The sequence below is a fragment of the Furipterus horrens genome, unplaced genomic scaffold (genome assembly GCF_987537825.1).
Source record: "Furipterus horrens unplaced genomic scaffold, mFurHor1.1.pri manual_scaffold_11, whole genome shotgun sequence".
NCBI classification, from domain to species: domain Eukaryota; kingdom Metazoa; phylum Chordata; class Mammalia; order Chiroptera; family Furipteridae; genus Furipterus; species Furipterus horrens.
Genome location: NW_028327181.1, coordinates 34,706,189 through 34,721,420, shown reverse-complemented (window position 1 = coordinate 34,721,420; position 15,232 = coordinate 34,706,189).

Sequence of the window (15,232 nt, the reverse complement as noted above, 5' to 3'; positions counted from 1 at the left end):
CATAGAGACAAAACAAACAATTCAAAAAATCAACAAAACTAGGAGCTGGTTCTTTGAAAAAATAAACAAAATCGACAAGCTTCTAGCCAGGCTCATCAAGACAAGAGAGAGGACCCAACTAAACAAAATCAGAAAAGAAAAAGGAGAAATCATGACTGATACCACAGAAATACAAAGGATTGTAAGAAATTACTACAAACAACTGTATGGCAAGAAATTTGACAACCTAGAAGAAATGGACAAATTTTTAGAAACATATAACCTTCCAAAACTGAATCAAGAAGAAGTAGAAAGTCTCAACAGACCAATAACAAAGAAGGAAATTGAAACAGTAATCAAAAATCTCCCAGCACACAAAAGCCCTGGACCAGATGGTTTCACAGGCAAATTTTACAAAACATTTAGGGAAGAACTAACTCCTACCTTCCTGAAACTATTCCAAAAATCCAAGAAGAGGGAAAAATCCCATGCTCTTTCTATGAAGCTAGTATTACCCTAATTCCTAAACCAGGTCAAGATACAACAAAGAAAGAAAACTACAAGCCAATATCACTGATGAACATAGTTGCTAAAATCCTCAACAAAATATTGGCAAACAGGATCCAGCAACACATTAAAAAGACCATATACCACGATCAAGTGGGATTCATCCCAGGGAAGCAAAGATGGTTTAATATTCGTAAATCAATAAATATAATACATCACCTAAACAAAACGAAAGATAAAAATCACATGATCATATCAATAGATGAAGAAAAAGCATTTGATAAAATACAACACTCACTTATGATGAAAACACTCAGCAAAATGGGAATAGAGGGAGCATACCTTAACATAATTAAGGCTATATATGAGAAGCCTGAAGCCAACGTCGTAATCAATGGACAAAAACTGAAAGCATTCCCCCTGAAATCAGGAACAAGACAAGGATGTCCATCTCTCCACTCCTATTCAACATAGTTGTAGTGTACAGATATGATGTTAAATATGGCCAGGGACGCTGAGGTAATTCCAATAAGCAGGATGAATAGCCAGTACTCACGGAGGACTGTGGCTCACTCAGACCAACAGCGGAGAGCAGGAAGCCTCATCCTCCTTTTATTGGATTTTATAGATATGCTAATTAACAGGGAGGGTCCAGGAAAGAGCTCACAGGCAGATCCCGGGAATGTTTACAAAATACTTGAAACTTACAACAGTGGAAGCTTAAAGGATTAACTAAAGAACGCTTCCTGACCAACAAATCTATATAGCATTCCTAGACAGAAAGATAGGAAAACAAAAATCTAATCACTTACTCTTTTAAAGCTAAGGAACGGATGCACTGTTCAGAAAGCAATTAAGGTTAAACACCATTTGCCAGAAAGCAATTAAGGTTAAACACCATTTGTACTTAATTTTGTCTGATTTCCTTATCACTGTCAGGGAAGATGGAGTACTCAGCAAGATTCTGTTTAAGTCACAGGATGTCTTTAAGATCCTGAGTCGTGAGCAGTCAGAGACTGTCAGCAGCAGCAAGTCTAGCTCGCTGCTCGGATCATTAAACACCTGGACCGAGAGGCATGTAAGCATACCTCAAATCAGAAGTCTTGATTTCCAGCATCACATAGTGTTGGAAGTCCTAGCCACAGCAATCAGACAACAAAAAGAAATAAAAGGCATCCAAGTTGGGAAAGAAGAAGTAAAACTATCATTATATGCAGATGACGTGATAGTATACTTAGAAAACCCTATAAACTCCACTAAAAGAATACTTGATATAATAAGTGAATTTGGCAAAATAGCAGTGTACAAAATAAATATACAGAAATCTAAGGCATTTCTGTACACAAACAATAAAATATCAGAGACAGAAACAAAAAAGAAAATACCATTTACTACAGCAAAAAGAAAAATAAAGTACCTAGGAATAAACAACCAAAGAGATAAAAGACCTGTACTCTGAAAATTATGCAACATTGAAGAAAGAAATTTAGAAAGATACAAATAAATGGAAGCAAATACCATGTTCTTGGATGGGAAGAATCAACATCATCAAAATGGCCATACTGCCCAAGGCAATTTACAGATTAAACGCAATCCTTATTAAAATACCAATGACATATTTCACAGACCTAGTACAAATATTCCAAAAATTCATGTGGAACCAAAAAAGACCCCGAATAGCAAAAGCAATCTTGAGACAGAAGAACACAGCAGGAGGAATCATAAAACCAGACATCAAACAATACTACAAAGCCACTGTGATCAAAACAGTCTGATACTGGCATAAGAACAGACATATAGATCAATGAACAGAATAGTCCAGAAATAAATCCAGGACTATACGGTCAACTAATATTTGATAAAGGAGGAAGGAACATAAAATGGAGTGAGAAGAGCCTCTTCAACAAATGGTGCTGGGAGAACTGGACAGAGACGTGCAAAAATATGAAACTAGACCACCAACTTACACCACACATGAGAATAAACTCAAGATGGATCAAAGACTTAAATATAAGCCATGACAGCATAAAAGTCCTAGAGTAAAACATAGGCAGGAAATTTTCAGATATCCCACGTAACGTAATTTTCACAGATACATCTCCTAAGGCAAGAGAAATAAAGGAAAAAATAAACAAATGGGACTACATCAAACTAAAGAGTTTCTGCTCAGCAAAATAAAGCATCAGCAAGATGAAAAGGAAACCTACCATATGGGAAAATATATTTGCCAATGATATCTCAGACAGGGGACTGACCTCCAAAATATATAAAGAGCTTATACGACTCAACATCATGAAAACAGACAACCCAATTAAAAAATGGGCAAAGGAACTGAACAAACACTTCTCCAGGAGGGCATACAGAAGGTCCAGAGACACATGAAAAAATGCTCAACATCACTAGCCATCAGAGAGATGCAAATAAAAACCACAATGAGATACCACTGTACACCAGTCCGAATGGACATCATCAACAAATCAACAAACAAGTGCTGGCGAAGATGTGGAGAAATGGGAAGCCTACTGCACTGTTGGTGAGAATACAGACTAGTGCAGCCACTATGGAAAACAGTATGGAATTACCTCAAAACATTAAAAATGAACTGCCTTTTGAACCAGCGATTCCACTGCTAGGATTATCCCCCCCAAATCCTAGAACCCTAACTTAAAAGAACTTAAGGACCCTTATCTTCATAGCAGCACTGTTTACAAAGCTAAGTGCTGGAAACAGCCTGAGTGCCTATCTGTAGATGAGTGGATCAAAAATCGGTGGTACATTTACACAATGGAATACTATGTAGCAGAAAGAAAGAAGGAACTCCTGCCATTTGCGACAACATGGATGGAACTAGAGAGAATTGTGCTTAGTGAAATAAGCCAGGGAATGAAAGAAAAATACCATATGATATCACCTAATACAGGAAACTAAAGAACAACATAAACAAATGAACCAAATAGGACAAGGAGCAGAATAACAGTCAATAGGGGGGAGGAAGGAGGGAGAGAAGGGGGATAAGTAAGGGAAGGGTCTAGTCAAGGAACGTGTATGAATGACTCATGGACATGGACAAAGGGGAGGGATATGACTGTGGGAGAAGGGGTGAGCTGGGTTGGGGGGGAGCAATGGGGGAAAAATGGGACAACTGTAATTGAAAAACCAAAAATTAAAATCAAAAATATATATATAATAGGCAAAAAATATAATAATAATAAAGAGGTATTTTTGATATAAGCAAAAATAAATAAAAATTAAAAATTAAAAGATAAACCACATGGCAGGAAACAAAGCAAGCCTGAACAAATTCAAGAAAATTAGAATCACATCAAGCATGTTCTCAGAGCACAATGAAGTGCAACCAGGAACCGACCTCAAGGAAAAAAACTCAGAAACATTCAAATACATGGAGACTAAATAACATGTTATTATATAGTAAAAGAGTCAAAATGAGATCAAGGAAGAAATAAAAATACACCTAAAACTAATGAAAGTGAACACACAACAGTACTTCTGGCCAAGATGGAGGCCTAGACAGACATGCTGGGTCTCCCTCCAATACTAAGAAGGAATACAACTGCCTCAAAACTAGAGAAAACCAGAATTTCCAGAAAATCAAGCTGCATGGAAGTCCAACAAACAAAGGTATAAAGAAGAAAGACTCATTCAGACAGGTAGGAGCGGTGGAGCCTGCGCAGGGAGGACCTGCTGTGGTGGTGGTGGTGGCAGCAATGGGAGGCTGATGGAAAGTGCAGTCACTCATTTTAAGAAGTGGGGAGGGACACCTGGGGAGTGTTCCCAGCTCCTGACTAGACCGCACAGCTCATGGTCCCAGCACCAGGAAAAATCAAGCCTCATTACTTCTGACTGCAAACCAGTGGTGGTTGAGGAGGAGAAAGAAACTGCTGGTCTCTCAACAGACTCCACTTGTTTAAAGGGTCCCCATGGTCCTAGAACATCCACAGACCCACCCTCTCTGGGAACAATGGCCAGGGCAACAGCTAGAGGGGCACCAGTCCCATACAGAAGGGGAAGAAGTGCCTGGAAAAGGAGCGAGGGCTGAGCAAGCAGCATTGTTCCCACCCATACCCCTCCCCCACATACAGTGCCACAACCAGGTGAAATGGGTCTCCCTGTACTGACAAGTCCCTAAGGCTCCGTCTCTTAAAACGTACCAGAAGCGACAGCTCTACCTAAGACACAGAGGCAAACAAACACAGGAACCTGTTAAGATGAGGAGACAGAGAAATATGGTCCAAAGTGGGGAATGGATCAAGGTTCCAGTGGGAGAACTTAGCAACGGGGAAATAGCTAACCTAACAGACTCAGAGTTCAAAACACTGGTGATAAAGATGCTCACAGGCTTGACGGATATGCTGAAGTATGGCAAACGCATAAGGGAAGAAGTAAAGGCTATGCTAAATGAGGCAAAGGAAAATCCACACAAAACCAATGTTGAAGGAAATAAAACCGGGGTTCAAATCAATTATTTGGAACATGAGGAAGAAAAAAAAAAAAAAAACAGTCAACCAGTACAGAATGAGAAAAAAAATGAAAAAAATGAGGAGAGGCTTAGTAACCTCTGGGACAACTTTAAGTATACCAACATCTGAATCATAGGGGTGCCCGAATAAAAGGAAGAGCAAGAAATCAAAAGCTTATGTGAGAAAATAATGAAGGAAAAATCCTCAAATCTGGCGAAGGAAATAGACATACAAGTCCAAGAAGCACAGAGAGTCCCAAACAAGCTAGACCCAAAAAGGACCACACCAAGACACATCATAATTAAAATTCCAATGGTTCAGGATAGAGTATCTTAAAAGCAGCAAGAGGAAAGCAGAGAGACTCCTGCAAAGGGGTACCTATAAGATTATAAGCTGATTTCTCAAAAGACACTTCGTAGGCAAGAAGAGACTGGCAAGCAGTATTCAATGTGATGGAAAGCAAGGACCTACAACCAAGATAATTCTATCCAGCAAAGCTATCATTTAGAATGGAAGGGCAGATAAAGTGCTTCCCAAACAAGGCAAACCTAAAGGAGTTCATCACCACCAAGCCATTATTATAAGAAATGTCAAAGGGACTTAGTAAGAAAAAAGAAGATCAAAATTATGAACATTAAAATGACAACAAACTCACAACTATCAACTACTGAATCTAAAAAATAAAAACAAAATCCAATGAAGCAAACCAGAATAGGAACAGAATCATAGGTAAGGGGATCATTTGGAGGGTTATCAGCTGGGAGAAGGAAGGGGGAGAAATGGGGAAAAGGTGCAGGGATCAAGAAGCATAATCGGTTGGTACAAAATAGAGAGGGGGAAGTTAAGAATAATATAGGAAATGGTGAAGCCAAAGTGTTACTGCTACATAGGCGAGATTGAACACTCTGAAGCAGTGTATAAAGTAAGCAACGGATTTTATTTGCCAACCAGTTGGGCAGACCCTGAGCTGGGCTCCAACGTATAATGCAGACTAAACGTTGGGTTTTTATACTGGTAAGGCCCCCTTTGTCTCTTCTCTGATGGGAAACAGCCCCAGGAAGAGGGGGCTGGGCAAGACTGCAGGAATGTCTTGGCAGTAACAGGAACAGAAATTCGCAAGGCTGTAAGGTTATCTTCAGTGGCAGCACAGCTTTCCAGCCCAGGACAAATTCTCTGTGAAGCAATTTATCTTCAAAGGGCTAGATATTCTGTAAAGTATAACTTTCACAAATGTTATAAACCAGACACAAGTAAATGGAAGGTGATAGAGGCTGAGGTCCTTTTAGCTTGTAAATTACCAATTGCTACAAAACTTTTCATACATTTCTTTTTCCAAGGCTTTTTAGCAAGTCCTTGCTACTTTTCACAAAGAATATCTGAAACCCCTACATATTTACATATTTAGCAGACCTTTGAAACTTTTTACAGGTGCCCCTACAAAAGAACTAATATGCATGACCCATGTACATGAACTAAAGGGGGGGGTGGGATTCCTGGAGGGAAGGGGGATACTGAGTGGAGGGGAACAAAGAGGAAAAAAATTGGGACTAGTGTAACAACGTAATCAATAGCATATACTAAAATTTTTTTCTCTTTTTATTTTTGTTTTATATTTTAACTTATCTCTTGCTATGACTTGTTTCCATTCTGCACTCTTACTATTTCTCCCATCTACAGTCTCTCGATACCATTTCTCTTTTCATTAGCCATCTCACATTCTTTTTTCTTTTCCTGAAATACACTTATTATTTCTCACCTTGATCAATTTTTGCTCATTGTTTGTGGATATGGTGGTTGTTATTGCATTTCTTCAATTTTAGTCATAAACCTTTACTATTTTGGTATTCCAATCTCAAATCTTATTGGTTTCCTCTCCTACCCCAGCACTTTCTTTCTTTTTCATTTTAAATTTTAATTTACCCCCATCTTAGCCTGGTTTTAACTTCTCACTCCTAGCATTCCTTCTCCCTCTATCATCTCAAAATCACTTTCCTTTCCTCTAGGCATCTCTTAAGCTTTCTTTCTTTCTTTTTTCCACTTACTCCCATCCCATCTATATTAATCTTTGTTTATAAGTTGCCTATAGTGCTGTGGTGAAATGTTTTTTCTAATTTTGTACTATTTTCTTCTTTTTTGTTTTTGTTCTCTCACTATATATATTTTATAACTCGTGTTTAAACCTAATACTATAAGCTTCTCTTCTCTTACGTTATTCTGCCTTCTTCCCTCCCTTTAAAAATTTTTTTGTTTTAATGTTTTTCTATTACAGTTGTCCCATTTCTCCCCCATTGCTCCCCCTACACCACCCACCCCTTCTTTCACATTCAATCCTCACCCTGTTGTACATGTCCATGGGTCATTCATACTAGTTCCTTGACTAGACCCTTCCTCTTATTTCCTCCACTCTCCCCTTACCTCCATTCCCTTGTAACTGTCAGTCTGTTCCTTGTTTACATGCCTCTGGTTCTATTTTGCTCATTTGTTTGTGTTTTTCATTAACTTCCTGTACTAGGTGAGATCATATGGTATCTGTCTTTCCTGCCTGGCTTATTTTATTAAGCATAATACTCTCCAGGTCCATCCATGTTGTTGGAAAGGTAGGAGTTCCTTCTTCCTTTCTGCTACACAGTATTCCATTGTGTAAGTATATCATACCACAGGTTTTATATCCATTTATCTACTGATGGGCACTTAGGCTGTTCCCAGCACTTGGGTATTGTAAATAGCACTGCTGTGAACATAGGGGTGCATAGGTTCTTTTGAATTGGTGTTTCAGGATTCTTCACGTATAATCCTAGCAATGAATCACTGGATCAAAAGGCAGTTTCAGATTTAGTTTTTTGAGGAAATTCCATACTCTTTTCTACATGGCTGCCTCAGTTTGCATTTCCACCAACAGTGCGCTAAGGTTCCAGTTTCTCCACATCCTCACCAGCACTTGTTTCTTGATTTGTTTATGATGACCATTCTGACAGGTGTGACATGGTATCTTATTGTGGTTTTAACTTGCATGTGCCTCTGGGCCCTCTGTATGCTCTCCTTAGAGAAGTGTTTGTTAGGTCTTTTGCCTATTTTTAAATTGGATTGTCTGTCTTCTTGATGTTGAGTTGTATAAGTGCTTTATTTATTTTGGAGATCAAACCCTTGTTTGAGGTATTATTGACAAATATGCTTTCCCATATGGTTGGTTTCTTTTCATCTTACTGATGTTTTCTTTCCCTGAGCATAAACTCCTTAGTTTGGTGTAGTCCCACTTGTTTATTCTTTCTTTTTGCCCTAGGAAAATCAGTGAAAATATTGCTATGTGGGATATCTGAAATTTTACTGCTATGTTTTCCTCTATGTGTTTCATGATGTCACTTCTTACATTTAAGTCTTTTACCATCTTGAGTTTATTCTGGTGTATGATGTAAGTTTGTTATCTAGCTTCATTTTTTTGCATGTCCCTATCCAGTTCTCCCAACACCATTTGTTGAAGAGGTTATTTTCATTCCATTTTATGCTCCTTCCCTCTTTGACAAATATTAGTTGACCATATAAACCTGGGTTTATTTCTGGACTCTTTATTCTGTTCCATTGATCTATATGTCTGTTCTCATGCCAGTACCAGACTGTTTTGATTACAGTGGCCTTGTAAGATAGTTTGATATCAGGTACTATGATTCCTCCTGTTGTGTTCTTTCTCAAAATTGTTGAGGCTATTTGGGGTCATTTATGGTTCCATATGAATTTTTGGAATATTTGTTCTAGGTCTGCGAAATATGTCATTGGTATTTTAATAGGGAATTGCTTTGGGTAGTACAGACACTTTAATGATGTCAATATTTCCAATCCATGAACATGAGATATGCTTCCACTTATTTGTATCTTCTTTAATTACTTTTTACAGTGTTCTATAGTTTTCTGAGTACAGGTCTTTTACCTCCTTGGTTAAATTTCTTCCTAGGTACTTTATTTTTCTTCTTGCTAAAGTAAATGAAATTTTTTTTCTAGTTTCTATATCTTATTTTAATTGCTGGTGTGCAAAAAATGTCTTCAATTTTTGAATATTGATTTTGTATCCCATAATTTTTCTAAATTCACTTATTAGGTAGAATAGTTTTTTGGTGGAGCCTATAAAGTTTCTATGTACACTATCATGTCAGCTGCAAATGACAGTTTTACTTCCTCCATTCCAATTTGGATGCCTTTTACTTCTTTTTCTTGTCTGACTGCTGTTGTGAGAACTTTCAAAACTATGTTGGATAGAAATGAAGAAAGTCAACTCTCTTGAGCCTGATCTTAGGGTGAAAGCTTTTCATTTTTTCCCATTGAGCATGATATTGGCTGTAGGTTTCTAATATATGGTCTTTTTTATGTTGAGGAATACTCAATCTACTCCCACTTTCCTAAGTGTTTATATCATAAATCGGTGCTATACTTTATCAAATGCTTTTTGAACAGCTATTAATATGAGCATTTGGTTTTCTTGTCTTTCATTTTGTTTATGTAATTTATTACATTTATTGATTTGTGAATATTGTACCAACCTTGCATTTCTGGGATAAATTCCACTTTGATTATGGGGTATGATTTTTTAAACAATTTTCTGGATCTGGTTTGCCAATATTTTGTTGAGGAGCATTTAAGTTCATTAGGGATATTGGCCTGTAGTCTCTTTGTTGTGTCTTTACCTGGTTTGGGGATTAGGATAATACTGGTCTCATATAAATAGTTTGGAATTGTCCCTCTTCTTGAATTTTTTGGAATAGTTTCATAAAATTAAGAGTTAATTCTTTTAAAAAATTTTGGTAAAACATGCCTGTAAAGGGATCAATCCAGCAGGGCATCTAACCCTTGTAACATTTATGCACCTAATGTAGAGGCATCTAAATATATAAAGCTAATCTTGGTAAACATAAAGGTAGAGATTGGCAGTAACACAGTCATAGGGGATTTTAACACCCATTGACATCAATGAATAGATCTTCCAGACAGAAAGTCAACAAGGAAACAGCAACCTTAAGTGACACAGTAGACTAGATGGAATTAATTGATTTTTCAGAACATTTCTCTCCAAATTAGCAGAATATACATTCTTTTCAAGTGCACATGGAACATTTTTTTGGATAGACCACATGTTAGGGCACAAAACTAGTGTCTGTAAACTTAAGAAGTCTGAAATCATATCAAGCACCTTATTTGGCCGCAATGTTATGGAACTAGAAATCAATTACAAGAAAAAAATGAAAAACATATGGAGGCTAAGTAACATGTTAGTAAACAATGAATGAGTTGACAATTAGATCAAGGAGGAAATAAAAAGATACCTTGGGACAAATGAAAATGAAAAGAAAACAATCCAATATCTAAGGGACATGGCAAAAGCAGTCCTAAAAGGGAAATTCATAAAATAAACAAGCTTAACTTAAGAAAAATCTCAAATAACAACCTCAGCTTACACCTCAAGTAACTAGAAGAAGAATACAGTAGTCCCTCTCTATATCACAGTTCACTTATCACGGCCTCACTGTATCGCGGGATTTTTAAAAATATTATATTTAATTATTTATTGCGGATTTTTCGCTATAAGGTTAATAAGGGACTGGGAACAGTTCATAATTGTGTGGGAAGGGTTTATAAAACCTTAAAATATATATAAATACTAAAATATATGTAAGGTTCCTACTTCGCGGTTTTTAACCTATTGCGGGGTGGTCTAGAACATAATACCCACGATAAGTGAGGGAATACTGTTACAAACAAAGTCCAAAGTGAGTAGAAAGAGAGAAATTATAAAGATCAGAGTAGAAATAAACAAGATAGTCTAAAAGCAATAAAAAAATTAATGAAACCTAGCTATTTCTTTGAAAAGATAAACAGAATTGATAACTTTTAACCAAACTCATCAAAAAAAAAAAAAAATAGAGAAATGAATGAGGAGAAGCAACAACTGACACTACAGAAATATCAAGGATTATAAGAAAATATTACAAACAACCATATGCCAACAAATTGGACTATTTTGAGGAAATAAATAAGCTTCTAGAAAAATACAATCTTCCAAAACTGAATCAAGAAGAATCAGAAAATCTGAATGGACAAATAACACTAACAAAATTGAAGAAGTAATTTAAAAAACTCTTAAGAAAGTTATGTCCTGGACAAGGTGGTTTCAGAGGTGATTTTTACCAAACATTCACAGGAAAATCAATACTATTTCAAACTATTTCAAAAGATTTAAGAGGATGGAAGACTCTTGCACTCATTTTACAAGGCCAGCATTATCCTACTTCCAAAATCAAATAAAGTCACTACAAAGAATAAAAAGTATAACCCACTATCCTTGACATACATAAATACAAAACTTCTCAACAAAACATTAGCAAATCAAATTCAGCAATACATTAAAAAGATTATGCACGATGATAAATGAAATTTATTCCTGGTATTCAAGCTTGATACAATATTTGCAAATCAGTTAATGATATAAAACTTATAAACAAAATTAAGTATAAAAATTACAGTGTCACATCAATAGCACAAGAAACATTTGATAAAATCCAGCAACATTTATGATAAAAACTCTCAGCAAAGTGAGAATATAGGGAACATCCTTTAACATAAAGACCATATGCAACTCTGACAAACCCACAGCCAAAATCAGACTCAACGGGCAAAATTAAAAGGGCTTCTCTTAAGATCAGGAACAAGACAGAGATGTTCACTTTCACCACTCCTATTGAACATAGTACTGGAAGTTCTAGCCACAACAATCAAAAGAATAATAAATAAAAAGCATCCAATTTGGAAAGGAGGAAGTAAACTGCCATTATCTGCAGATGATATGATATTGTATATAGAGAATACTAAAGATTTCACCAGGGGAGAAAATTGGAACTGTTGTAACAATATAATCAATAAAAAACATTTAAAAAAAAAAAAAAGATTTCACCAGAAACTACTGAAACTGATAAATGAACTTAGCAAAGTAGCAAAATACATAATAAATATTCAGCAATTGGTCACATTTTTATGCATCAATAATGAAGTATCAGAAAGGAAAACTAAGAAAACAATCTCATTTACAATTGTAAAAATGTAAATTTAAATTTAGGAATATATTTAACCAAGGATATCAATTGCCTGTACTTGAAAATTTATAAGATACTGAAGAAATATAAGAAGATAAAAACAAATGAAGAAATATGTGGTGCTTATGGATAGGAAGAATTAACATTATTAAATTGTCCATAGTACCCAAAAAACCCCATAGATTCAATGCAATTTCTATCAAAAATGGTATATGTCACAGAACTAGAACAGATATTCCAGAAATGTATGTGGAACCACAATAGACCTCAAATAACCACAGCAGTTTTTCCTTCCTTCTCCTCCTCCCCCTCCCCTTCTTCTTTTTGCCACAGCAATTTTGAGAAGAAAGAACAAAATTAGAGGTATCACACTACCAGATATCAAATATACTTCCTTCCTTGGCAGCCGTCCGTCTCGAGAGACGATGGTGTAGCTTCTTAAGAGTCTATCTGCAAATATACTAAAAGTTCATAATAATCAAAACTACATGGTACTGGCATAAAAACAGACATACAGATCAATGTAACAAAGGATCAAAAAACTGTGGTACATCTACACAATGGAATACTATGTAGCAGAAAGAAAGAAGGCACTCCTGCCATTTGCGACAATATGGATGGAATTAGAGGGAATTATGCTTCGTGAAATAAGCCAGGGAAAGAAAGCAAAATACCATATGATATCACCCAATACAGGAAACTAAAGAGCAACACCAACAAACGAACTAAATAGGCAAAGACTAGAATAGTAGTCAGTAGGGGGGAGGAGGGAGGGAGAGAAGGGGAATAAGTAAGGGAAAGGTCTAGTCAAGGAACGTGTATGAATGACTCATGGACATGGACAATGGGGAGGGATATAATTGTGGGAGAAGGGATGGGCTGGGAGGGGGGAGCAATGGGGGAAAATGGGACAACTGTAATTGAATAACCAAAAAATAAAATTAAAAAAGAAATAGAACCCAGAAATAAACCCATGTCCATCTGGTAAATTAATATTTGGCAAAGGAGATAAGAACATACAATGGGGTAATGAAGTCTATTCATTTAGTTAGTGAGTTAGTTAATCCTCACCTGAGGACACCTTTTATTGCTTTTTAGTAGAGAGAAAAGGATGGAGGAAATAAGGGAGGTGGTGGTGGGGTGGAAGAAATAGAGAGGGAGACAGAAAAACATGAAAACTTTGATGTGAGAGAGGAACATGGATTACCTCCTGTACATGTTCTGACAAGGAATCAAACCCACAACCTCAGTATGTGCCCTGACTGGGAATCAAACCCACAACATTTCAGTATACAGGGTGATGCTTCAACCAACTGAGCTGCACCAGCCAGGGCAAGAAGTCTATTCAATAAACGGTTTTGTGAAAATTGGGCAAATGCATGCAAAAAGAAAGAAAGAAAGAAAAGAAAGAAAGAAAGAAAGAAAGAAAGAAAGAAAGAAAGAAAGAAAGAAAGAAAGAAAGAAAGAAAGAAAGAAAGAAAGAAAGAAAGAAAGAAAAAGAAAGAAAGAAAGAAAGTAGCCTACCTTCTTACTCCATACACACACAAAAACTCAAAGTGGATTAAGGACATAAATTTTAGGCTCAAAGTTATAAAACTCCTAGAAGAAAGCAGAGCCAATAAAATCTCTGACATTTCTCATAGGTATACTTTTTATGATCATCTCCTTGGGCAAGGAAAACAAAAGAAAAAATAAATGGGACTACATCAAACTAAAGAGCTTTTGTGCTGCAAAGGAAATTATCAACAAAATGAAAATGTAACCTACTGACTGGGAAAATATATTGGCCAATGATACATCCAATAAGGGGTTAATACCCAAAATTTATAAGAACTAATACAACTCAACACCAAAAAATCACAACCTAATTTAAAAGTGGGCAGAGGACCTGAATGGACTTCTCCAGAGGACCTGCAGGTGGCCAATTGACATATGAAAAGATGCTCAACATCAGTTATTGGAGAAATGCAAATTACAACCACAATAAGTTATCACCTCACACCAGTCAGAATGGCTATTGTCAATAAATCAACAAACAAGTGCTGGTGAGGATGTGGAGAAAAGGGAACGCTCTCGTCCTGTTGGTGAGAATGAAGATTGGTGCAGTCAATCTTAAAAACAGTACAGAGATTTCTCAAAAAATTAAAAATGGAATTGCCTTATGTCCCAGGGGTTCCAGTTTTGGGTATATATCTGAAGAAACCAAAGACACTATTTTAAAAGAATATATGCATTCCTATGTGTATTGCAGCATTATTTATAGTAGCGAAGTTATGGAAGGAACTCAATTGCCCATCAATAGATGATTGGATAAGGAAGAAGTGGTACATATGTACAGTGGAATATTACTCAGCCATAAAAATATATGAAATCTTACAATTTGTGAGAGCACTGATGGATGAAGAGGGTATTATGCTGAGTGAAATAAACCAGTCAGTGAAAGACAAGTGCCATATGACTTAACCTATATGTAGAATCTAAAGAACAAAATAAACAAACAAATGAAACTGAAACAGACTCATAGACACAGATAACTAACCAATGGCTGCCAGAGTGGAGAGTGGTTGGGGGACTGGGTGAAAAAGGTGAAGGGACTGAGAAGTACAGATGGGTAGCTACAAAAAGTCATGGGGATGTAAAGTCCAGCATGGGGAATACAGTCAATCATATTTTAGTAACTATGTATTGTGCCAGGTGGGTACTGGAAATATCCAGGGACACACTTTGTAATGCATATTATTATCTATCCACTATTCTGTACACTTGAAGCTAACACAACATAATATTAAATGTAATGGAAAATAAAATTTAAAAAATATGGTCCTCAGACTAGCAGACTGACATGTCCTAAGAATATGTTAAAATGCAGAATATCAAGCCCAACCTCAGATCTACAAAATCAGTGTCTAGAGTTTAGCCAAATCCCTGGGTGATTTTCATATTTATTAAAGTTTAAGAAACATTGATCTAGTCCTGCTGGGCTTCTTTACCAGCTCACCTTGTCCCTGGAGATTTTGATTGGTAGGACTGGAATAAGACGTGGAAATTCATATTTTTAATAACCATCCCCAGATGATGGCCTTCTGCCATCAGGAGAATTCTAGTTTATCTATGGCCTGTGTTCCTGGTCAAGTCATTTTTCTTATCACATATGCACCTGGCTGTAGGAACTCTTCTCTCACTTGGATTTGTTCT